Source organism: Dendropsophus ebraccatus, chromosome 3 (genome assembly GCF_027789765.1).
Source record: "Dendropsophus ebraccatus isolate aDenEbr1 chromosome 3, aDenEbr1.pat, whole genome shotgun sequence".
In the NCBI taxonomy this organism is placed as follows: Eukaryota; Metazoa; Chordata; class Amphibia; order Anura; family Hylidae; genus Dendropsophus; species Dendropsophus ebraccatus.
In genome coordinates this window covers 130984134-131010308 of record NC_091456.1, presented here as the reverse complement: position 1 = coordinate 131010308, position 26175 = coordinate 130984134, and positions in this window count along the sequence as shown.

Sequence of the window (26175 nt, the reverse complement as noted above, 5' to 3'; positions counted from 1 at the left end):
TGTTCCTGATGCTGTTCAGCCGTGACATTAGAATGTGAAGACCCAAAAGATGTCTCGAGTTGGTCAATAAGCACTGTCTCAAAATCCTGCATTCTACTATCAATTTCTGTGGTTGGAGGGAAATTGATCATTTTGGTCTTGTAATGTCGATCAAGGAGGGTTGCCACCCAGTAATCACTGTTCCTTTTTAATGCCTTGATGCGTGGTTCATGTTGGAAGTAATGTAGAATCCAAACACTCATGTGTGAGATGCTACCGGCATCTCCCAAGCCTCGGGGTCGAGGGGCACTAACAGGATCTTTCTTCCACCTCCTTCTTCTCCCCCTTTAATCTGTACCAACCTCTTTCCAGTGGAGGGTAATCAGTACCGGTGATGTCCACCCTTGTCCTCCTCCACCACTTCTTCCTCCTGACCGTCACCAGAGGCCTGGCTGGCCTCATGTGCTCTACCGTGGGAGCTGTACTGCCATCCTTCACCCGTCCTCGACCTAGAACCAGTGCTTAAAGGAGACATATACAACTGAGAAACAGTTGAGTCCTCTACATCCTCCGGTGAGTAAGATTCCGTGTTTACCTCCTCTTCCTTCTCCTCCCCCTCCTCCATCACTGCTGAGACCTGCTGCTGAGTGCCTAACGCTTGTTCTAGTAAAAAATATCACCAGAACAGGGATGCTGACATGTCTCAACTGACCATTTTGGTGGCCTCTTCAAAACTGGCAAGGATGGTGCACAGATCCTTCACCTGTCTCCACTATTTATGAGTAAACACCCTGAGGTCCACACCACTGCTAGTCAGGCCATGCAACATTTTGTACTGCATAATAGCATTACGCTGCTGCCACAATCGGTGGAGCATGGATTTCCAGCGTATTGCCACATCACAGATGAGATGGTTGACGGGGAGGCCCAGATCATGCCAAAGCAGGGTGTGAACGTTGGAAGTCAGAGCTAAGACCTCAAGCCTTCTTCAGGAGACCATCAACACCCAGGTAGCAGGATAGCAGGAGACCATCGACACCCAGGTTCGTGACATGTGCCAGACAAGGCACGTGCGTAAGTCTGCCAATCTTAAGAGCAGCAAGAATATTGCTCCCATTGTCGGACACCACCTTATCTGGTGCCGGGTTCTTAGCACCCAGCCAGTGGTCGGTCTGTGTTGATGGTCTCCAAGACAAATTTAAGAATGGCCTGGTTTCTCTTTGCATATGATGCCAACTGTCGAGGTTGGGGATCCTGGCTGTGCACCATCCCAGCAGTTTTGGAGACTGTCGACAGAGACACAGAGGCACCAGAGGCAGTGTCATCCCCTATAGTCACCCAGTGAGCAGTCAGGGATATATAACAACCTTGACCGTGCTTACTGGTCCATGTGTCTGTAGTCTGATGAACGTTGGTGGACACAGATGCAGCCAATGCACTTGATATATTTTCTGCAACGTGGTGGGCCAGGGCAGGGACAGCTTTTCTTGCAAAGAAATGCCTGCTAGGGATCTGATACTGGGGGCATGCCAGGGCCAGAACGTGGATGAAGCCATCTGTGTCCACCAGGCGGAAAGGCAAAATTTCCAAAGCCATCAGCCTGGCAATGCTAATATTAAGTTTTCCGGCTTTGGTATGGTTGAGCTGAAAGAGTTTCTCATGCTCCCACACCTGGTACACAGAAGGGTGGCTGTCGGACTGGCTGCTGTACAGCGTGCAGCAGGGGCTTAACTACCACTAAAGCAGCCATAGCGGCTGCTATGGGGCCCGCCACATCAGGGGGCCCCATGGCCTGCTCCTGCAATACACTGGGCCCCCTGAGCCGTCATCATTTGCAGCACCGGGTGGCCCTGCTGGTCTCCTGGGTTTTGCAAATGTCCCCTTAACTGCAAGCACTCCTGACCAGAGCTAGAAATATGTAGTTATGACTTCACTTGACCGTTTAGTGGTCAGTCGGGGGGGGGGGGGGCAATCAAAAGTTTGCTATGGGGCCCAATCAAAAGTTTGCTATGGGGCCCAGCCATGTCTAGTTACGCCCCTGGCGTGCAGGTCATAGTGGTGGTAGGAGAAGGTGTGAGCTGTGTTGCTGGTGGTGGGAGGCGACCGACAGTATCTTTGACTGGAGATGGTGCTTGCTCATGCTTCATCGGCACATCTGCAGCAGAGGGCCACTTTGGCTTGGAAGTGGAGGAGGAGGCAGAAGTTGTCACGATGGTTGGAAGCCCAGGACCTGTGTGGCCTTTTTTTCTCCAAGCGATTATTCCACAGCAATTCATGCTTTCCCTGCATGTGTCTGTTCATGCACGTGGTACTTAAACACTTTTCATTTTTTCCTCTACTGACGCGTTGCCGGCTAATATGATATATGACCCCAGACGGAGAATCAGAGGCTTGATCAAAAAAAGGCCCAGGCTTCACAGGTTTGGGACCTCTTAGATGGCGAAAATCTAGTACCGGTTTCCCCACTGCCACCACTGACCCCGGCTGGTGCAGTAATGTAAGCGGACTTGTGTTACCTGCCCTCTTTCTTTCTTAGGTTGGACCCAGACTGAAACTACCCCATCCTCCACTGATGATGCCCTTGGCAACTTTTGCTCCATAGACCACATTGGATCTGCAATGTCATCATCATCATCAGAGCAGACAAAATCATCCTCTTTGGCCTCTTGATCTTTTGAAATGCCTTCTGACCCCAACTGCATTGTGTGGTCAAAGAACTCTTCCAAATCTGTCTCTATATTGGGTAGTGACATTCTGCCCGTGTTTGCTTCCTGTTGGACTGATGATGATGATGACATTTGAGGCCATGACCGCTGGATCCCGGTTCCGATAACCACTGAAGAACAGATTCAGTAAAAGGCACACAGGGAACCGAGCAAGATATGACAGGTCTGACGGTCCTGTGACTGGCGATGTTCTCGGTTGTATGTTGGCCAGAGCACTGGAAGGAGTGCTTTGTCTTGTACCTCTATCTCCTTTTCCTACGCCTGTCATTGCTCGCTTACCACCTCTAGTTCTCACCATGTTCAACAGGCTAAATATGATAGCTGATATAAGATATAACAAAAAAATACAACTCTACCCACTCTGGATATACACGGTACACTAAAACTATGTACAATTGATTACTGGGTATTACAGCTGTGAACAAAAATACTGCTCTACCCACTCTGATTAGATTACAGTACACAAATCCTATGTACAATTGATTACTAGGTATAACAGATGCGAACAGTTTTTTTTAACTAAAGAAAAATACAGCTCTACCCACTCTGAATAGATTGCAGTACACAAATCCTATGTACGATCAATTACTGGGTTTAACAGATGTAATCAATTTTTTTTAAATGAAGAAAAATACAGCTCTACCCGCTCTGAATAGATTACAGTACACAAATCCTATGTACGATTGATTACTGGGTTTAACAGATGTGAACAATTCTTTGCAAATGCCTGTTTAAAGGGGTTATCCAGCGCTACAAAAACATGGCAACTTTTCCCCCTACTGTTGTCTCCAGGTCAGGTGTGGTTTGCAATTAAGCTCCATTTACTTCAATGGAACTGAGTTTCAAAACCCCACCCGATCTGGAGACAAGAGAGGGGGAAAGTGGCCATGTTTTTGTAGCGCTGGCTAACCCCTTTAAGTATGTGAGATGAAAAGAAATGATACTTGCACCCACTATAGATTCATCCAAGTATAGAGATCCTATGTACGATTGATTACAGGCTTTAACAGATGTTAAAATGTTTTCCCTAGATAACTCTGAACCTGAACCTATGTAAACTGAACAAAATAGACTTTGGGGCACTATGTGTGAAATTGCAAATCCAAGATGCAGCCTGCAATACTAAACCTATGTATTGCTGTCTAAGGATACGAAAATGCTTGCTGTGAAAACTCTATTCTAGCCTTGTCCCTAAGCTTGCTAAACACCCGATTAACTACCTATGTCACTATTCTAAATCGCAGCATGCATGAAAGCAGACAGTCAGACACCAATGCCTACAGCACAGTGAGTGAGCTGGAAATGGCGTGAACGCATCACAGATAGTTTTATATGGGATAGTCATGTGATTTTAGCAGCCAATGAGACCCTTATACATCAGCACTGACGATTCTGACACTCCCAAGTGCTCTGCACTGATTGGCTGGCAAAAAGGCGCTCGAACTTTAACTGGAAACAGTAAAATGTTCGGTACGGTTCAAGTTCGAGAAAATCACGATGTTGGACTTAAACAAACTTTTCTCGATCGGTTTGATCAACACTATCCGTGACGCGGAATGGCCGGTGTCTTACGCAGTGAGAACATGGCCTAATGGTGGAACGACACTGGCAGTGGATTGGCAGCAGATGAGTATGTGGTGTCCCACTAGGGGTCTTGTTACCATTCACACCCTTCGTAAAAGTCTGTACTTTTTGTGGTCTTATTGCAGCTACAGTATTACTACAGATGACCACTAGATGTCTCTGTATTGTATACCTATAGGCTGGGTTAACACTACGTATATTTCAGTCAGTATTGTGGTCCTCATATTGCAACCAAAACCAGGAGTGGATTAAAAACACAGAAAGGCTCTGTTCACACAATGTTGAAATTGAGTGGATGGATATATCAGTAAATAACTGCCATTATTTCAATATAACAGCCGTTGTTTTAAAATACCAGCAAATATTTGCCATTAAATGGCGGCCATCCACTCAATTTCAACATTGTGTGAACAGATCCTTTCTGTGTTTTCAATCCACTCCTGGTTTTGGTTGCAATATGAGGACCACAATACTGACTGAAATATACGTAGTGTGAACCCAGCCATAGTATGGAAGCTGCACAGCTGAAGTGTCTCAAAGGGTTATTGTATGTGTGTGTACCAGATTCTGTAGACCAGTAGGATCTTTCCTTTCTTCTGTCCTATCACCTCTCTCCTATTCACTCTTCTGTTGCACTCTTTCCACCCAACCACAGCGCAACTTACACGCTGGTTAGGAAGTTAGTCCCTTGGGTGAGGGAGAAGTTTAGTTGAGCTTTGGTGGAGAAAGGACGCAGCTCAGAAAGCTCTCCACAGTGGTTCTACCTGGGCCCTGGCCCTCTGCCAGGTCCCCTCTACGGAAAAGTAGTGGTCTTAGTCAGTACCCCACATGGGTAGGACGCAGGACAGAGCCTGCTTACAAAACTTCTTTCTTTAAGCACCAACACATTGTGCGATGCAGTGCTAAACCCTTCAAGAGAGGACTAGCCAATAGATCACCTCAACCCACACCGAGGACTAGGAGTAACTAGTGCAGGACAGTGTCCACAAAAAAGCCAAAGAGCTAGGAACTGATCCGGGTGAGGCAAAGTTACTGAAAGTAACTCCATCTCACAGCGCGGGTGTAACCTGAAAATTCTGACTATACCGCTTAGCCCAGGTAACAAGGTCTGGGGCCTGTGTCACCCATTAGTACGGTTCAGCCAAAACTAGTTGGCATAAGGTGGTGTGAAGACTATAGGAAAGATCAGTACACAGGCAAAGGTTGTTTTCTTCTTCCTCTACAAGTATTCTTCTATGCACTCCAACATTCCGGCAGAGCACATTACTACTTGGGTTGAGACTCTCACGGCACTCTCCTCTCTACTACGCTACCTCAGTACAACCTTACCAACTCTTCTACATCCTACTCAGAACTTATCCTGCAGATCTGGTAGTTCTATGTTCGTGTATTTATTGGAACTGTATCGAGTATATCTCAACATTCGTTGTATTACCTGCTGCACATTTACAAGTAGTAAACCCAGTCAACGTTATCAACTGAGTCTGTGATTATTGAGATATCTCCCCTTTCTACCACTATTTGGGAGGCTTACTAAACCGCTCTGACCATCTGTGACTACACTATCCCAAGGGACCCTGCAGCAACCCGACAGGAAACCGACCACAGGGGAAATGTAACGACAGGTATTGTAGATCCGCTGTGTCACCACTAGTGATGACGTAAGCCGCACCAGGGAGTGGAGTCTAAGGGGCCGCTGGTATACACCAGAGCCCGCCGCAAGGCGGGATGGGCTTGCTGCGGCAGGCGACCCCCAGGTCGCTACCCCTGGCTTGGCTTGCTAATGGTGGCGGCGAGATACAACTGAAGATAAGTAGGCAGATAGGCTGGAACTGAGACAGCAGCCAGATGGCAGGAACCAGGAATGGCTGCAACCACTATGCAGGATACACGGGCAGGATACACAACAGGGAGCACAGGTGCACAGGTGCACCTTTATAGGCTGGTGATTATGTGCACACCCAATTAGGGATGCGCTGGCCCTTTAAGTTTAAGCAGAGCCGGAGCGCACGCTCCCTAGGAGACGGGGATGCACACGCCGGACAATGCGGGAGGAGGAGCAGACTGGGGACGTCCGGGACCATGTGAAGCTAGGGGAACAAGCCCAGCTGCCGCCAGGGAAGACAGTAAAGCCACGGGAAGAGGTAAGTGCTGCGGCTGTTACAGGAAAAAGGTACAACCGCCCTTACACTCCCAAAGCAGGCATGCCATCACACCTGTGTGCCCACCAGGCACTGGCATCACATGACAAAACCCTTAAAGTCCATCTGTATCTCGACCATCCACCACAAGAAGTGGCGTCACACTTTAACCTAGCAAGGGACCGTCCGTCCCACCACTACAGCATCATCCGGGGGTCCCCACAAGTATATGTTATTATTTGCCCTTCCTCCACCTTAAGTCATGTTACATGTTACTATATTTTTTTAGATAATCGCTCAACTGGTGCTGTGCAACTGTCTGCTCTGGAATTCATAAAGCAGCCAATTTTTGCCTACATCTTGCATCTATGCCATATTCTTATAGACTGTAAGCTCATATGCACAGGGTTATCTCGACTAATGTATGTATTTTACATTGTATATTTATCTGCAAAATGTATATACCTTTTATAGTACTGTCTGTAAGTGTTATACTATTAAAAGTGGTGTTGTGTCCTCTAATGGAAGTGGAGTTTTCTTTCCAGTCTGACACAGTGCTTTCTGCTGCCCCCTCTGTCCACAGGAACTGTCCAAAGCAGGAGAGGTTTTCTCTTGGGATTTGCCATTGCTTTGGGCAGCAGAGAGCGCTGTGTCAGATTGGAAAGAAAACACCACTTCCTATAGGACTTACAGCAGCTGATAAGTACTGGAAGAATTGAGATTTTAAAATAGAAGTTATTTACAAATCTGTAAAATCTGATACCAGTTGATCTGAAAACATGTTTTGTAGGTGCAAATATTTATCTGCTTTTGCTTCTTGTGTAAACTACTCCTTTAGTGTTGCAGCAGGATTATTATAGGATTATTCATCTTGCCTTCTTTTCTCATGTACAGTTGCTGAATGTAACATCCTCTAGCTTATGCTAATGAGAAGCAGAACACATCTGGATTTCATTCTTAAATTGCTGTTGCAAATTCACCATAGAAATGAAGTCAGCAACAACTGAACTCTCATTAAGATACTTTTTTAAACTGAAAAAAACACGTATGCTTGGTATGCTTAGTTTAAAGGGATTGTGGTCTAGGATACACCATAATTTCATGATTGGTGGGAACCCCAATACTTCATGGTCCTAGAGAGGCCAAGGAGACTTGACTGCTGGGACTCTATTAGTTCTGAGAATAATAAGGGGCCACAGCACTTGTTTCACTCTGTGCCCACCTTACAGTTGTTTAAATGAATAGGACTGTGGTGTGCAAAGTTGCTCCCAGAGAGAACTCCCAAATACAAACTTGGTAACAAAAGTTATCCACCTCCCAATATAGGTTCAGTGTATGTTGTAGTATAATTATTGTTCAATAAGGTCCCCACATTTCTATCTAGTTGCAGCCACTTACTTGAATGTGGCAACAATAGGTTGCCCAAAAAATGTGTGACTTTTTTCTGTATGAAGCAATCACACTGGGTCCATAAATTCCCCTGTTAGGCCCAGAATGATCAAAGTGTGTACAATACAAACTGGTGTAAACTGCCTACAGCAACCAATCCCAGCTCAGCTTTCATTGTACCAGAGCTGAGAACTGGCAGCCAGTCTATATTTATGTACAAATGCATATATATTATAGAAACAGATTAAACACATGATTTAACACATGGAAGACTATTATTAACACATTTATTGAAATATGTGAACAGAACATAAATTAGAAAAAATAGCGGGATTTGCTTCAGTATTATTAGGATTTAGCAACAGAGGCATAATGATATAATTGACATCTAACACCATTAGGCTAGGTTCACACTACGTATATTTCCGCGCGTAGTGCAAACCGCAAATATACGCACGTAGTTTTGAGGTTGATGCGTTCGCTTGAAAGTATACGATATACACCCGCACAGTGCACACTACGTATGAACTTACGACCGAATCGTATGCGCCGCCGTGAAAAATGAACAAGACCATTGTTTGAGGACTGAAATGTTCGAACTCACGGCCGTGGATTTCCATGCGGTCCCGTACGAAGTACTTATTTCAGTCAAATTGAACTTGATTTTTCGATCCAAAAGGTTCTGTGAGTTTTATTGGGCTGGGCGAAGATTTCCAAATAAATGACCTGCCTCAAATCGCTTCGAATCAAGCTAGGGAAGCATAACTGTACTACGGGCGTATGTTCGCGGTGAGTACGCATCCGGCCGCATGTCGATTTTTCCCACGCCCGTAGTTTCAGCCGCACATGTACGGCGGCGTAAGAACTGCGGACGGAATCGTACGCAGTGTGAACATAGCCTCAAGCAGTATACTATTAGTATTCAGTTTGTTTTGTTTGATCATTAAGTTTCAGTATTTAAATGTTTAAGCAATGTGAAATTCAATTCAAACCATTTTAGCAAATTGTTAACATCCTTCAAGTAATACTTTCATTCACTGTTTGATCCAGATGAAGGTCAACTATCGTCACTTTTGCCTCAGTAAAGACACAATGGGGTAGATTTATCAAAGGATGTAAAATTTAGACTGGTGCAAACTGGCCACATTAACCAATCACAGCTCAGCTTTCCTTTCACCAGAGCTGGAAGCTGAGCTGTGAGTGGTTGCTGTGGCCAGTTTGCACCAGTCTAAATTTTACACCCTTTGATAAATCTTCCCCAATGTTTTCAATTAAATAATTGTGTATCTCTGGTGCTGTCATTCCGCTCGCTCCATAGTGTGCACTGACATGGTTTTCTGTGGTCACTATTCAATGAATAGCAGCCGCAGAAAACTGATATCTTAGTTTTCTATGGCGCCGCTAGGGATCCCGGCCTGAGTGTATACTATGTGTATACACTCTGGCCAGGATTCCTTTAGAAGGCAGCACTACGCAAGTTCCATGGGAATTCCCACGGATAATTGTGTATCTCTGGTGCTGTCATTCCGCTCGCTCCATAGTTTGCACTGACATGGTTTTCTGCTGCCGCTATTCAAAGAATAGTAGTCGCAGAAAACTGATATGTTAGTTTTCTATGGCGCCGCTAGGGATCCCGGCCTGAGTGTATACACTCCCGCCAGGATTCCCTCAGAAGGCAGCACTACGTAAGTTCCATGGGAATTCCCACGGAACTTACGTTGTGTGAACATAGCCTAACACTGCAAAAGCCCAGGGTTAGCCAGCCCATCCCCTTTTAATCACCCCCTCTGTACACTGAATAAGTCTAGAGGGAAGAGGTATGTTGGCAGGAATGGAGGCAATGAATAAGAAGAGATGGGCTGACTAAACCTTGGGCAGTGGCCCAACACTTCATACACTGTATGGGCTGCAATGTAGCTATAGCAGATGGCTGTTGTCAAAAATGAGATTCTTCTGATACATATAGTTTCTTTGCTATGCTTAGAAACTTTGTAAAATATATTACATATGTTACATTACAGATCTACTTGAAACACTAACATTGTAAAGCTCACATCTACCACCCACTTGCTAAATTCCTTGACTAGGTGGTGCGAGCAATTTAAAGAGTAGGAGGCAAAAATGTGCAGCCTCCTGAATTCTGATTTGTGAGAAGATGGGAGGAAGACTCATAGGGAGTGCACTTAGCATCCATTTATCTGGGCATCTCTCAGCTGTCTGTGTTTAAAGTGCATGTGTAGTACAAAGAAGACATTACAATCTTAAGATAAGAATATGTGAATACCAGAAAAAATTCCATATGGCGACAAGATGACCTAAGTATTCTTTGTAGTTGTGAACGTGTAACTCATCTTGAAGGCTGAGCATATCTCATTAAACAAGACACACTGCTGTTTCTTCTTTCCCAGTCTGTTCTACCATGTGCCAGCCAAAGAACAAAATAAAGCCAGGCATGATTTTCATTTCCTGTCTCTTTTGCAACATGCCTGTAACACATATTGGGTATGCCCTCCTTCTGGGAACGAATAAGTAAGTGATATAACTAAAAACAAATGATGGTTGCTTAATATTCGTTTACCATGTATTACCATTTGTGTGTAAGCGCAGATATTTTGTACAACTTACATTCCCAAATATATGTCACATAAGCATTTTAGAACATCTTAACCATACAGCAAACAATGTGAACAAATGCTTATTAATGCTATCCTACATGGTAATGCTAAGGATCTGATTACATGGGTATTATATGCTTTTATTTGGGGTTCTAGTATTTTTGACAGCAAGAACAGCATTGTCTGCAGCAATTTTATTTTCAGCAAAATTATAAAGCCTGATTTAGACTAGGGCTAAACAGCAAGCAACTCAGGGTTGTCTGTCCAAGAACCATAGTGCTGCCACTGCCTCTTGTGCTACCTGGTCACATGACTTTATCACTCATACAGGATGACTGTGGCATATGTTAAAACTCCTGGGCTCCAATTGCAAATTAATTTGTCATAGCTGTCATGTCTTTGTTTTGAACAGAATCCATAATCCATGCTAGTGTGAGGCACAGCTATAGTTCCACATTTTCCCCTGTCATCTATATTAGTTCCTGGAGCTGAACAATCTGTTTAAGGCTATGTTCACACAACATAAGTTCTGTACTAATCACGGCCGTTGTTGCATAGGCTTCTACATAAATCCCGATCGCACGGAGCCTGTCAGTGCCAACATTTTGAAACCTATGCCAGCTCAGAGCTGGCGTAGGTTTCAGTATCATATTTCCACAGAGAAAATGATAAATGCGCCCCCTCTGCATGCTGCTGCCCCCCCCCCCCCCCCGAATATTTTTACGCCAAACAGTCCCATCTGCGCCCAAAAAAAGGCATTTTTGCCTTTTTATACATGTGCCCCATAGTGTACACTCTGGCCAGGATCCCTAGTGGCGCCATGAGTAACTGACATGTCAGTTTTCTGCGACCGCTATTCATTGAATAGCGGCAGCAGAAAACCCTGTCAGTGCACACAATGGCTCCATTGTGTGCAATGAGGAATTCGGATGCGTCCGCAAAGTTTTTCTATCGGGACATTTTCCGTCCTCTTCGCCAGGGGGGGAGGAGAGAGGGTGTGGAGGGGGTGGAATGGAGGGCGCAGACTTTGGGTCCGCTTAGTTAATAATTTTTCACACCGAAAAATTATAAGGAAACCTACCCCGGCGCACACACTGGTGTGCACGGGATTTATGTAGAGACAGTTATGCTCAGCCAATCGCGGATGAGCAGCTGATGACTCGGCAGGGGGTGGCCGGCACTAGGGACAGTCGGAGGTGTTCGGCTGGCCGCCCGAGGAGGACGTCATTGTCTGAAGATCGGAGACGGGGGTCGACACGCGTCAGGTATGTATAATGCACCACACTTCCGGGTACACGGGCAGGGGTGGTGGGACACGGGGAAGGGGGCCATTCACAGACATCACATACATTACAAAGTTGTATAACTTTGTAATGTGTGTTATTCTGTGAATAATTGCTGAGCGCCGCACTACCCCTTTAATAGCAACTAGATTTGCATTTCCAGGGAAATATATAGTGCTTGAAAAGAGCTTCCCTTTACCAGTGACTTAATTTTAAGAGAAACTTTAACCCTGGGCGCCGCCCCTTTAAGAGCGACTTGGATCCCGTCACTTTAAGATTGACTTGGGTCCTGTTCCTTTAAGAGTGACTTGGGTCCCTTTAAGAGCGACTTGGGTGCCTTTAAGAGCGACATGGGTTCCTTTTAAAAGTGACATGGGTTTCTTTAAGAGCGACATGGGTTCCTTTTAACAGCCACTTGGGTACCTTTAAGAGCGACTTGGGTCCCTTTAAGAGCGACATGGGTTAAAGGGACCCAAGCTGCTCCTAAAGAGACCCATGTCGCTCTTAAAAGGGACCCAGGTCGCTCTTAAAGGGACCCAAGTCGCTCTTAAAGGGACCCAGGTTGCTCTTAAAGGGACCCAAGTTGCTCTTAAAGGGACCCAAGTCCCTCTTAAAGGGACCCATTTCGCCCTTAAAGTGACCCAAGTCGCTCTTAAAAGGGACCCAGGTTGCTCCTAAAGGGACCCAAATCGCACTTAAAGGGACCCAGGTCGCTCTTAAAGGGACCCAGGTCGCTCTTAAAGGGACCCAGGTCGCTCCTAAAGGGGCCCATTACTTGGTTCACTTTAAGAGCGACTTGGGTCACTTTAAGAGTGACTTGGGTCCCGTCCCTTTAACCCTTTTAGGACGGGCCCATTTTCGTTTTTGTGTTTTCGGTTTTTCCTCCTTGTGTTTAAAAGGCCATAGCACTTGCATTTTTCCACCTAGAGAGCCACATGAGCCCTTATTTTTTGCGTCACTAATTGTACTTTGCAATGACAGGCTGAATTTTTGCATTAAGTACACTGCGAAACCAGAAAAAATTCAGAGTGTGGTGAAATTGAAAAAAAAAAACGCATTTCTTTTATTTGGGGGGTATGTGTTTTTACGCCATTCGCCCTGGGGTAAAACTGACTTGTTATGCATGTTCCTCAAGTCGTTATGATTAAAACCTTATATAACATGTATAACTTATATTGTATCTGATGGCCTGTAAAAAATTCACACCATTGTTAACAAATATACGTTCCTTAAAATCGCTCCATTCCCAGGCTTATAACGCTTTTATTCTTGGGTCTATGGGGCTGTGTCAAATGTCATTTTTTGCGCCATGATGTTTACTTTCTATCGGTACCTTGATTGCACATATACAACTTTTTGATCGCTTTTTATTACATTTTTTCTGGATTTGATGCGACCAAAAATGTGCAATTTTGCACTTTAAGATTTTTTTGCGCTGACGCCGTTTACCATGCGAGATCAGTAATAGTTAATAGTAATTAATTAATAGTTCGGGCGATTACGGACGCGGCGATAGAAAACATGTTTATTTATTTATTTGTTTACTTTTATTTAAAACCTGGGAAAAGGGGGGTGATTCAAACTTTTATTAGGGGAGGGGGCTTTTTACTATTAACAACACTTATTTTTTTTTTTTTTTTTTACACATATACTAGAAGCCCCCCTAGGGGACTTCTAGTATATAGACTTTGATCTCTCATTGAGATCTTTGCTGTATAGATATACAGCAAAGATCAATGAGATCGGCACTCGTTTGCCTTCGGCTGCTGCAGACGAATACAAACGAGTGCTGAGTCAGGGAAGGCGCCATCTTGGACGGGTCCCCGGCCGGCATCAGACAGGGAGATCGCTCCTCCGGGACAACGTCCCGGAGGAACGATCTCCCCCACTAGACGCCAGGGAACGGTTGCCTCCGGTATCCGATTAGCTAATTAGCAGGCATGGAAATCAGACCGTGCCCCCTAATAGCGGCGGTCCCGGGCTACACGCGGCACCTGGGACCGCGGCGCTTCAAAGCGGGGTCGCCGCGCGGCCCCGTTTTGACGTGCTATTGAGGACATATAACGTACGGGTACGTGATATGTCCTTAAGAGCGACATGGGTCCCTTTAGGAGCGACTTTTGTCCCTTTAAGAGTGAAATGGGTCCCTTTAAGAGTGAAATGGGTCCCTTTAAGAGCGACCTGGGTCCCTTTAGGATCGAACTGGGTCCATTTAAGAGTGAACTGGGTCCCTTTAAGAGCGAACTGGGTCCCTTTAAGAGCGAACTGGGTCCCTTTCAGAGCGACCTGGGTCCCTTTAAGAGCGAAATGGGTCCCTTTAAGAGCTAAATGGGTCCCTTTAAGAGCGAACTCGGTCCTTTTAAGAGCGACCTGGGTCCCTTTAAGAACGAACTGGGTCCTTTTAAGAGCGACCTGGGTCCCTTTAAAAGCAGCTTGGGTCCCTTTAAGAGCGACCTGGGTCCCTTTAAGAGCGACCTGGGTCCCTTTACCAGCGACCTGGGTCCCTTTAAAAGCAGCTTGGGTCCCTTTAAGAGCGACTTGGGTCCAGTCCCTTTAAAGAGAACCAATCACCTAAAATGAACTGTCCCTATAATAAAAGATTATCTCTCCCTAAATCTATTCCTGAAGATACAGACTGCCTGTGCAGTCTGTATCTTATGCTTTTACCTAATCCTGTAAAGCGGAGCAGTAAGGACGGGGGCGGCCATCTTGATGACGTCACAGTGGTGCGTTCCAGCGCTGTAACGCAAGGGACGTAATCAAGATGGCGCCCGGCTTTACTGCACCGCTACAGAGGACTGGGTAAAGTATAAGATACAGACTGCAAAGGCAGTCTGTATCTTCATGTAGTTTATTTCTGAAGATACAGACTGCCTGTGCAGTCTGTATCTTATACTTTACCCAGTCCTCTGTAGCGGTGCAGCTAAGCCGGACGCCATCTTGATTACGTCCCTTGCGTTCCAGCGCTGGAACGCACCAGTGACGTCATCAAGATGGCCGCCCCTGCCCTTACTGCTCCGCTATACAGGATTAGGTAAACGCATAAGATGCAGACTGCACAGGCAGTCTGTACCTTCAGGGACATACTAATAGGCCCAGTTAGAATAGACATACACAGTGATCTCGCGATCTGTATAGCGCGGGATCACTGTGTATTTACAGAGCGGCGGCAAAGGCTCATGGGAGCCCTTCCCGCCGCTCGGCATGCCGGGAGCTTCCTGTCTCGCGCCGGCTCTTTTGAAAAGAGCCGGCGCGAGACAGGAAAAGAGAATGTGTATATTGTAAAATCACTGGCATAAAAGTAAATAATTCCAATTACAAATATTAATAAAATATTAATTTACAGCTAATTAGCAAAAAAAAAAATTAAAATTTCGGCCATGATTGGTTCTCTTTAACCCTTTAAGGACATGGCCCATTTTCGTTTTTACGTTTTCGGTTTTTCCTCCTTGTGTTTAAAAGGTCATAGCACTTGCATTTTTCCACCTAGAAACCCACATGACCCCTTATTTTTTGCGTCACTAATTGTACTTTGCAATTACAGGCTGAATTTTTGCATAAAGTACACTGCGAAACCAGAAAAAAATTCGAAGTGTGGTGAAATTGAAAAAAAAAACGCATTTCTTTTATTTGGGGGAAATGTGTTTTTACGCCATTCACCCTGGGGTAAAACTGACTTGTTATGCATGTTCCTCAAGTCGTTACGATTAAAACGATATATAACATGTATAACTTATATTGTATCTGATGGCCTGTAAAAAATTCAAACCGTTGTTAACCAATATACGTTCCTTAAAATCGCTCCATTCCCAGGCTTATAGCGCTTTTATCCTTTGGTCTATGGGGCTGTGCGAGGTGTCATTTTTTGCGCCATGATTTGATCTTTCTATCGGTACCTTGATTACGCATATACGACTTTTTGATCGCTTTTTATTACATTTTTTCTGGATTTGATGCGACCAAAAATGCGCAATTTTGCACTTTGGGATTTTTTTGCGCTGACGCCGTTTACCGTACGAGATCAGGAATGTGATTAATTAATAGTTCGGGCGATTACGCACGCGGCGATAGCAAACATGTTTATTTATTTATTTATTTGTTTACTTTTATTTAAAACCTGGGAAAAGGGGGGTGATTCAGACTTTTATTAGGGGAGGGGGCTTTTTACTATTAACAACACTTTTTTTTTTTTTTTTACACATATACTAGAAGCCCCCATGGGGGACTTCTAGTATATACACTGTGATCTCTCATTGAGATCTCTGCAGCATAGATATGCTGCAGAGATCCATGAGATCGGCACTCGTTTGCTTTCGGCTGCTGCAGCCGAAAACGAACGAGTGCCGAGCCGAGGACGGCGCCATCTTGGACGCGTCCCCGGCCGGCATCAGTAACGGAGATCGCTCCTCCGGGACAAGGTCCCGGAGGAGCGATCTCCCCCACTAGACACCAGGGAAACGTTGCCTCCGGTAATCGGAGGCAGCTGTCAACTTTGACAGCTGCCTCCGATTAGCTAATTAGCGGGCACGGCGATCAGACCGCTAATAGCAGCGGTCCCAGGCTACACGCGGCACCCGGGATCGCGGCACTTCAAAGCGGGGCCGTCGCGCGGCCCCGCTTTGAAGTGCAAGTGAGGACATAGGACGTACCGGTACGTCCTATGTCCTTAAGAGGTTAAGAGCGACATGGGTCCCTTTAAGAGCAACATTAGTCCCTTTAAGAACGACATGGGTCCCTTTAAGAGCAACATCGGTTCCGTACCTTTTGGAGCGACTTGGGTCCCTTCAAGAGCGACTTGGGTGCCTTTAAAAGCGACATGGGTCCCGTTCCTTTAAGAGGGACTTGGGTCCCTTTAAGAGTGACTTGGGTCCCTTTAAGAGCTGCTTGGGTACTGTCCCTTTAAGAGCGTCTTGGGTCCCTTCCTTGCTACACGGCTGCCTCAGCTCTGCTACTTTTCTGACTGAACTCTGCTACTTATAATGGTAAAGATCATTGCTCGGTTACCATGACAACCTTACTCATGTCAGGGAGACAAAATCGTTAAGGACCTTCCATCTTATACATCTTCTATTGACCAATAGTGGACATGTGACTGTGTGAATGTTGTAGACATTGCCTGACAAGACCTTAGGCTACGTGCACACTACGGAATTGCCGCGTATAACCCGCGGCGTATTCCGTCGCTCGTCCCCGCACGCGGCGGCGTGCTTTTCCGCCGGTGCCATGGACACTATTCTATGCACGGGCGGATTACGCGTTCCGTCAAAAGAATTGTGGAGACCTTATGGACAAGATCCTTTTCCAGGCAAGATTAGTAATTTTGAGAAACTGGGTAGGGACAACACGTCCCACAAAACAAGAATGGCTTAACCAGGTCAACAGAATTAAGAAATTGGAGGGTCCACCGGGAAGGAAAATGGGAAGGAGAGAGGAAAAGTTAAGTAGGATATGGGGAGATTGGAGAGAGGAGGAAGATATCTGAGAACATTAGGGAGGAGAGAGAATTTTTTTTTTTTCTTTGTTTGTTTGGTTGTTTGTTTGTCGTGCCGGCTGACCAAGGGAGGAGTGGGGATTAGGGTGGGTTTGAAATGGTTTTATTACGTAAATGTAGAGTTATTGTTGGAAAATTACATTTTTCTTGTGTATTTGAAAATTTGGCAATGATAACTTACTGACTTAATGGAATTGTATAATAAAAAGGAAAAAAAAAAAAAAAAAAAAACGAAAACGAAAACGAAAAATAGATATACAGTAGATAGAACACCTCACACCGCCGAGTGGTTCCAAACGCAGTTTAAACGGAGTCTGTGCGCAAAGCAGTTCGGGCTGTATTAGGCGCAGAAAAATAGCTGGAAGAAGAAGAAACTGAAGAAGAAGAATACGGATTACAATATAGTGCTTTTTCAAGCACTATAACTAGTATACCACTGTAAAAGAATATTTTACAGTGGTAGCTACAGGCAGCTGCTTTGCCATTTATACAGTTAAATTCTGGGCCTGTCCCTATACTAGATATAGCAGTGTGCACGCCACTGAAGTGATCATTCACTATCTCAACAACTCTAATCTCCTCCTTTTTAGCTGTCACAAATCTTTAGATGTTCAAGAAATTCTTTGTATCTGCAGGGATAATTCATATTGTGGTAAAAAAAAAAAATCAATGTAGCCTGTAAACTGGAGTAACTATTGATAAAAGTCTCCATATATGACCCAATATTTCAAACCTGCAATGTGTCCAAGAAGCCAAGCTCTAAAAAGAAAAGATTGATCATGTTAAAACGTTCTTCAAAATTCAATAACACGTAAAGTTTATTTATAACTTGCTGGAATATCTATGATTACCTGCTCCCTCTGTTTTCCTATTCCGCCATAGCTAATATGTATAACTCATATCTGGTTAATGTGCAAGACTTAAAAGGAACCAATTACCTCCTCAAGGGAGGGTGAATTGGTTTGAGTACCTTACAGCCCTCGGACACTGTGCTGCGCAGTCTCCGGCAGGGCGCCAATTTAAAAATATCAAGCTTTAATCCTCTGTTGCGGCACTGCCGCCACCTCCTCCCTGTTCCCAGCCATTCAAGGTTGATTAGAAGCCTGGGAACTGGGAAATTAATATAAAACCCAGAGCTCAGGCTGCCAATCAAGCGTGAGGGGCTGGGAACAGGGAAAATGCAGCATCATGCATAGTCACCAAGCGATTAAAGCTTGATTTTTTTTTTATTTACTCCCTGCTGGAGACTGTTGAATACAGTGTCGGAGAGATGTGCCCACAGCTATAAGGTACTGGGACCAACTCACACTCTCTTAGGGAGGTGACCGATTCCCTTTATACATTAAGAATTAGTGGGTTTCGTGACCCTTGTGTTACTATGTTGTTAATTTTGCTATACAATAACCAACCTACTGGGGTAATTTTCCTTTTACACTGCACAATCAACAAGATTAGCGCTCATTTGCAGTTCCTTTAAACGGCACAACTAATCACGAGGCCGGGCTGCTCAAATGATCCCTTTATCATTCATACGGCTATTTAAATACATCACTATCAGAAACACATGCCTTGTTTACACAGAGAGATTTGTGGCCGTTAAATGATGCACAAAAGATACGATCAGCTGGTATTTTCCTGCTCCTCAGCTGATCGCTGGCACTTTTACACAGGCCAATTATTGGCCAAATGAACGTTTCTAACCTTGCTCATTGCCAATAATCTGCATGTGTAAAAACGTCCTTATTCTTAGGTAGCAGGAAATGCCTATGCTTGCAGTACTATGGACGTTTATAAAATGGCGCGCTCTACCAAATTACAAGTTCAAGGGAAGTTCACAGGAACTGGTAGTGATACGACTGCATTATGTAGTTTTTTATTATTTAAACCCTAATTACTATAATTTGATGTCTGCCCATGGTAGCATAATACTGGTGTTTTGATAGGGGTTGCAGCACTAGATCAGAACAAATGGGAGTACCCTGACCTTTTCTTGGCAATCTAAAATGAGAAGTTGGTAGAGAGCTGGGTCAACCATTAGCATAACATGCTCTTTTATAGTCTATAGGAATTTGGAAAACAGCCTAGCAAGCAGAAGACGGCCTCCCTTGGTGTTAATTTGACTGTTCCTTTTAAGATACTGAGAAAACCTGAGCCCCACAGGGGTCATAAGTAAGGATTGATTATATAAGAAGACTTCAAAGCAGTTCATATATACAATCATAGGCTGGGTTCACACTACGTATATTTCAGTCAGTATTGTGGTCCTCATATTGCAACCAAAACCAGGAGTGGGTTAAAAACACAGAAAGGCTATGTCCACATAATGTTGAAATTGAGTGGATGGCCGCCATTTAATGGCAAATATTTGCTGTTATTTTAAAACAACGGCTGTTATATTGAAATAATGGCAGTTATTTACTGTTATATGGCGGCCATCCACTCAATGTCAATATTGTGTGAACAGATCCTTTCTGTGTTTTTAATCCACTCCTGGTTTTGGTTGCAATACTGACTGAAATATACATAGTGTGAACGCAGCCTAATATACTGTATATGGAAGTTTAAGCTTAAACACCAAAAGATTAAAGTCATTTTATCTATATTATGATCTATAGTAAATGAAGTACTATGTAAAAAATCCTATCCAACCACAGAGATTTTTTTGGCCTCGTCCTAAACTCTTATTTTGTCATCAGCATGTACGTATAAAGTCTTGCATACATTGTAGGACTTTTTTTTATGCCACAATTTAATGTGACGTAAAATGTAGTAAGAAATGTAAAAAAATTATTTGTTGAATGGAAAAGAATGCAGTCACGCCATTGTTTTATTAGATCATATTTTTAGACAGTGTGATATATATTAGGTTAGCACTATTACAACTTTAAAAATTACAAAGACTCTTTTTTAAAATAGAAATTAGATTTTTGTCATCATATGTAGACCTAAAACTTTTTTTTTTTTGGTCAATTGAACTGTGTAAGGGCCTGTTTTTTGCAGGTTAAGCTGAAGTTTTTGTGTATCAGCTCAATCTCTGGATCGGTCAAAGTCTGAACACTCATACCCTGACCAATTAAAACTTTTAACAGCCCCTGACATTTTAAAGTTTTTTTTTTTTTTATGACAGTGCCCATTTACAGAAAGTGAACCCTTTTTTTCAGTTAACCCATTCTTCCAGATTACCTTGTGATCTTTTTTTGGTATTGAGCTTCAATTGTTTGGCCTTTGTGACTAGCAAAGCACTACTTTATCCCTCTGTGCACTAGTCCAATACCCACAATGCTCAGATAATGAACAGATACTGTACATCGCTATGTCAAACATTGATCCATGTCTATAGATGACACAACAATCTCTTTAAAATATATGATCAGTATGTGAAGCAGGCAGATCACCTGAACCAATATGGGAGTTCAAAGCAGCTTCAATGAAGAGTGAAGGATGAACTTAGAAGTCGGTAGAAGAGCTATGCATTTGAAATGGAGCTACATTATAAAGGAAGGAAAAACAGGTCAGTAGAAGAGATGTATTCTTTAAATTACTCTCCGTATGCTTATTACATCCCACAGAGATAGGTCAATGTAATCCCTCCACATTGCCTGTAACCAACCAGAGCTGCAACTGGACTATATTTGCTGTAATTCTCCCCAGCATGACATGTCTCAGACAAAACTATGCCTGTGCTTATTCCACTAACAGTCCTAGCTGTATTTTGTGTTAATTGTCGAAAAGTTCAAAAGCCGCACAATAATAAAAGAACAGTGCAGCACAATGCATATAGAAGGCATCTAACTTTCTGTTAGACTTGTAGAAACGTTCTTTGTAAACCTGCATTTTTATTTGCTTTACAGGATTTTTAAACTTAAAAGCTTCTTGGTCAGTATCTTTTCAAAGCTATTACAACAAAATAATGAAGGCAATTTGTACAGCCTACATGACACAGGGACATTTGTACTGCAATGCAGGGGGACCTGGCTGAGATCAAAGGCAAACTTTGACTCTTACTTACAGTTATGTGTCATTTTCATGTCCCTATAGGTGAAGTGCCATTTAGAGTGTAACAATGGCAGTGAACAAAGTAATCGAGCAGAACATTTTATCCCAGAAGAAGTTAATGTGAAATGCACTGTATTGTTTTTCCTGTTTTATTATTTTACTTTTGACAATTGCCAAACAGAAAACTGTATCTCTACTGCACAAAACACTTGTTAATTGTCCTAAAATCCCAATCAATACAGTTAATTTGCCCCCATATATTTCTCAACCCCTACATGTGTTAGTATTATTTTTTAAGTCTTTGCTATTAGGATGATTATATGATTATATATATTATTCAGTAGTTTGACTAATTATTAAATAGGCAGTAGAGATGAGTACAACTCGAGCATGCACAAGTTCAATCGTTTGGCATCTAAATACCAGTGTCGTAAGAAGTTGACTGTATCCAGTGTTTTCCTGGCAAACGTAGGGCTGCATCCAACTTCAGCAGCCACTGGTATTCAAATGTCATACGATCGGACTAGAGCATGCTTGAGTACCACTGATTTCTAATAGCCAGATTAAATGCTAGATACACAGTAGGATTAAATTAAAGATGGGAAAATTATGTATCATTCTTAAATGTTTTATCATTGCATACCATGGTCTAAGGCTGTTTCCATGTTTTCCAGGACGACCACTTCTGGAGCTGTGTGGAGTCAAATCAAGTGTTCAAATTCGGAGAACGTTGCCGATCCCAAACAGTTTGACACATCTGCACAACACTAGTTATATGTAATTCTACCAACTGTCTGCCCACTATACCTTTATACCAAAATGCAATCCAACAGAATATTTTAAACATACTTACAAATAGGAAAATATATAATGTAAATCTATAGAAAATAAGTGAAAAGAATTGCACAAAAGGTAAAATATCTTAAGCTACATGTAGATTTGATGACTGCATAACCAATTTTAATCAAAGCACAATCTTTACTATAAACTTTTTCAGTCACCAAAAACTAGTAAAATCAATATGACAGGGAAATTTTGACTAACAAGTATAAGGTATGAGTTTTTTTGACTCACAAGGTAAAGAAATGCATGCCCTCCTGATCCAAACTGACTCTTGCCTCTTAGGTATATTATGCCATGGGCTGGTGAACTTTCAAAGTTACCTGTTTTAAAAATGTGTGGCCTGTAGCAAACTTTCAGTGTCACTTGGAACATGTCACATAGATTCCACAATGCCCCAAGAAAAAAATTTGTGTTTGAAAAAAAATGTAGAAGAAATTTTAGGTTATATAAGTAAATTATATGTAAAAATTACTAGTGTCAATAGCCCTCAAACTAAGGCTGGGTTCACACTACGTATATTTCAGTCAGTATTGTGGTCCTCATATTGCAACCAAAACCAGGAGTGGATTAAAAACACAGAAAGGATCTGTCCACACAATGTTGTAATTCAGTGGATGGCCGCCATATAACAGTAAATAACGGCCATTATTTCAATATAACAGCCATTGTTTATAATAACAGCAAATATTTGCCATTAAATGACGACCATCCACTCAATTTTAACATTGTTTTTAATCCACTCCTGGTTTTGGTTGCAATATGAGGACCACAATACTGACTGAAATATACGTAGTGTGAACCCAGTAAAATGTACCTGTCGTACCTAACTTTAAAATTCTAAATCAACAGTAGACGTGATATAAAGCAAGTTTCCAATTTACATTATTTATATTTTAGTTATCATGGAAAACATGGCGCTTCCTTTGTTCTGACTCTTTTTCTCTCAAAACAACAGGAAACAGTCAGAAAACAGGAAGTCCTGTGTATCCAAGGCCATCTGAGTGCTCAGAGAGAAGGTAATCATGTGATTGATGGACATATTGAGCCGTGACTCTCTGTACTGGCCGGAATCCCTGTGTATAGTCTGTTTTTTTCAACCGGCACAAGTCAGAAAATCTGGACCTGGACCTGGATTTCTGGTAAGTTCAGCTTTGTTTTACAGCATGATAACAACAAGAAAACATTGAATATGGCAAGCTTGCTTTATTTCACATCTACTGTTGATTAAGATTTTGAAACTTATAATAGTGACACTTTAAAAAAATGTACTGAACAGAATACTAACTGCCCAAATAACAATTCTTTTATAGCAGGGTAACTTTAAAGAAATCATTACATGATGTTACCACAATAGAATATTGTTATTGGCTAAAATGTTTTGGAATTAATAGACATCCTAAGCCATAACCTAAAAGCCACCTGCTTTCATACTGCTTCAATACACCATAATAGCTCTGAAACACAGAAACTAGACCATATTAGCATCTGGGCACTTTGGAGGCCAAGTCAACATCTAGAACTAACTGCCACATCCCACAAACCATTCATGAACATTTTATTCTGGTGGAAGGACATATTATCCTGCTAAAGATATCAGGACCCAAGGTTTCCCAGCAGAACATTGCCCAGATCATCAAACTGCCTTGGCCAGCTCCCCTTTTTTCTATAGTACACTGTGGTACTATCTCTTTCACTGGCAACCTACCCATCCACATAGAATAGACAACGTGGTTTATCAGATGTGGCCACGTTTTTACAATATTCATGGTCTTGTTCTGATGCTGTGTTTATTGAAAGCACTTTTGTTGGTGGACAGGTGGTGCAAAAAGTCCCGCTGTTGACAGCAGCTAAAACACTTGTTAAAGCTTGTTAGTGGAAGCAAACCCTTCCTTCTATGTTGACAGACGTTGAGTTAAGAAACTGAGAATGTTAGAACACCTTACTGCAATCACTGAATAATAAAGTGGAGGCCTTCAAGGCTGTATGGTCTCCTTGGGATGCATTTTGTGTTAAAAAATATACACCTGAGGAACACTGGAACCTAGTCCCCCTACTCCATTTCCCTCTTCCTTTTCATCTCTCCCTGTGTCTTATCTTTTTTATCTTTCTACCACTTCTCATGTTCTGAATGTGATAATCTAGGCTGTTATAAACAGTTATGTATTGTTAATTCTAAACATTTGTTATATGCTGTGTTATAATTCCACCAAAAGATGACATGCATATGTTATTTCTTTGAATTTTTTTTACCCTTATTGTAGATTTATCTTTGTTAAAATATTTTTTTAAAATTAGTAAAAAAAATTCAAGTTTTAAAAAAAGGAAGAGCATCGGAAACCATGGACCATTTTACCAGATATCCACTCACTTTGTTTGATAACCTCTAGCCCTTGTTAAGGCCCACAGGGCATTCACTAGCTTGGATCACTCATGCTCAGTTCAATCGCAGTCACATGATCTGTTCCATTAGTACTGGCAGTTTGTTTTCACTTCACATGCAAGCCACAGGGATTGTGGGAAAGTTTCTGCACTGTTGCATTGCAACTGCAGGGTCACAGTTTAGAGAAAACCAGGATGAAAATAGAAAAAGAAAATGGATACTTTACTAAAAAGAACACATTTGTTCTCCTTTACATATATTTATGTGTTACACATCTGATTTCATGACACCACTCCTTTAACCCTAAGAGGACCGGGGCAAATTTAAATTTTTGCGTTTTCGTTTCTTCCTCCTTGTGCTTAAAAGGCCATAGCATATGCACCAAGAAACCCACATAACCCCTTTTTTTGCACCACTAATTGTACTTTGCAATGACAGGTTGAATTTGTTCATAAAGTGTTTTTTTTATTTGGAGTGTTTATGTTTTTACCCTGTTCACCCTGTGGTAAAACTGACTTGTTATGCATGTTCCTTAAGTCGTTACAATCACAATGATATGTAACATGTATAACTTTTATTTTATCTTCCGGCTTGTAAAAATTCAAACCATTGTTAACAAATATATGTTCCTTAAAATCGCTCCATTCCCAGGCTTTTAGCACTTTTATCCTTTGGTCTATGGGGCTGTGTGAGGTGTCATTTTTGTGTTATGGTGTGTTCTTTCTATTGGTACCTTGATTGCGCATATGCGACTTTTGATCGCTTTTTATTACTGGATTTGATGCAAACAAAAGTACACAATTTTGCACTTTGGGATTTTTTTGCGCTTACGTTGATTACCGTGCGAGATCAGGAGTGTGATAAATATTTTGGGCGATTACGCACACGGCAATACCAAACATGTTTATGTATTTTTATTTATAATATGGGAAAAGGGGGGGTGATTCAAACTTTTATTAGGGGAGGAGGCTTTTTATTAATAAAAACACTTTTTTTTTTTACACTTATACTAGAAGCCCCCCTGGGGGACTTCGAGTATAAGTACACTGATCTCTCATTGAGATCTATGCAGTATAGCAGTGCTTCTCAATTCCAGTCCTCAGGCTTCACCAACAGGTCATGTTTTGAGGATTTCCTTAGTATTTCACAGGTGATATAATTATACTCACTGCATCAGGTATTATCACAGGTGTTCTTTGTATGGAAATCCTCAAAAAATGACCTGTTGGTGAGGCCTGAGGACTGGAATTGAGAAGCTCTGCAGTATAGCATACTGCATAGATCAATGAGATCGGCACTCGATTGCTTTCGGCTGCTGCAGCCAAAAAACAACCGAGTGCCGAGCCTGGATCAGCGCCATTTCGGCGCAGACCCTGGCAGGTACTGGACATGGGGATCGCCTCTCTGCAATTGCGTCGCACGCGGGGGGGGGGGGGGGGCGATTCCCCCACTAGACACCAGAGATAAGGCTGCATATAGTAATCAGATGCAGCTGTCAACTTTGACAGCTGCATCTGATTATTTGTTAACGGCGATCAGACCGTGCCTGCTAATAGCCGCGGTCCTGGGCTCCATGCGGCACCCGGGACCACAGAGGTTCAGAGCTTCAGTGTTATCAGAGATCTATGTAGAGAGCCTGCCTGAGAGCAGACTCTATACATGGATCGATGATCCAACAGGACAGAGGTAAGAAGCTTACCTTCGCCTGTCGGTAAATTCGATCAGGTCCCTATCACTCAGTGGCAGAT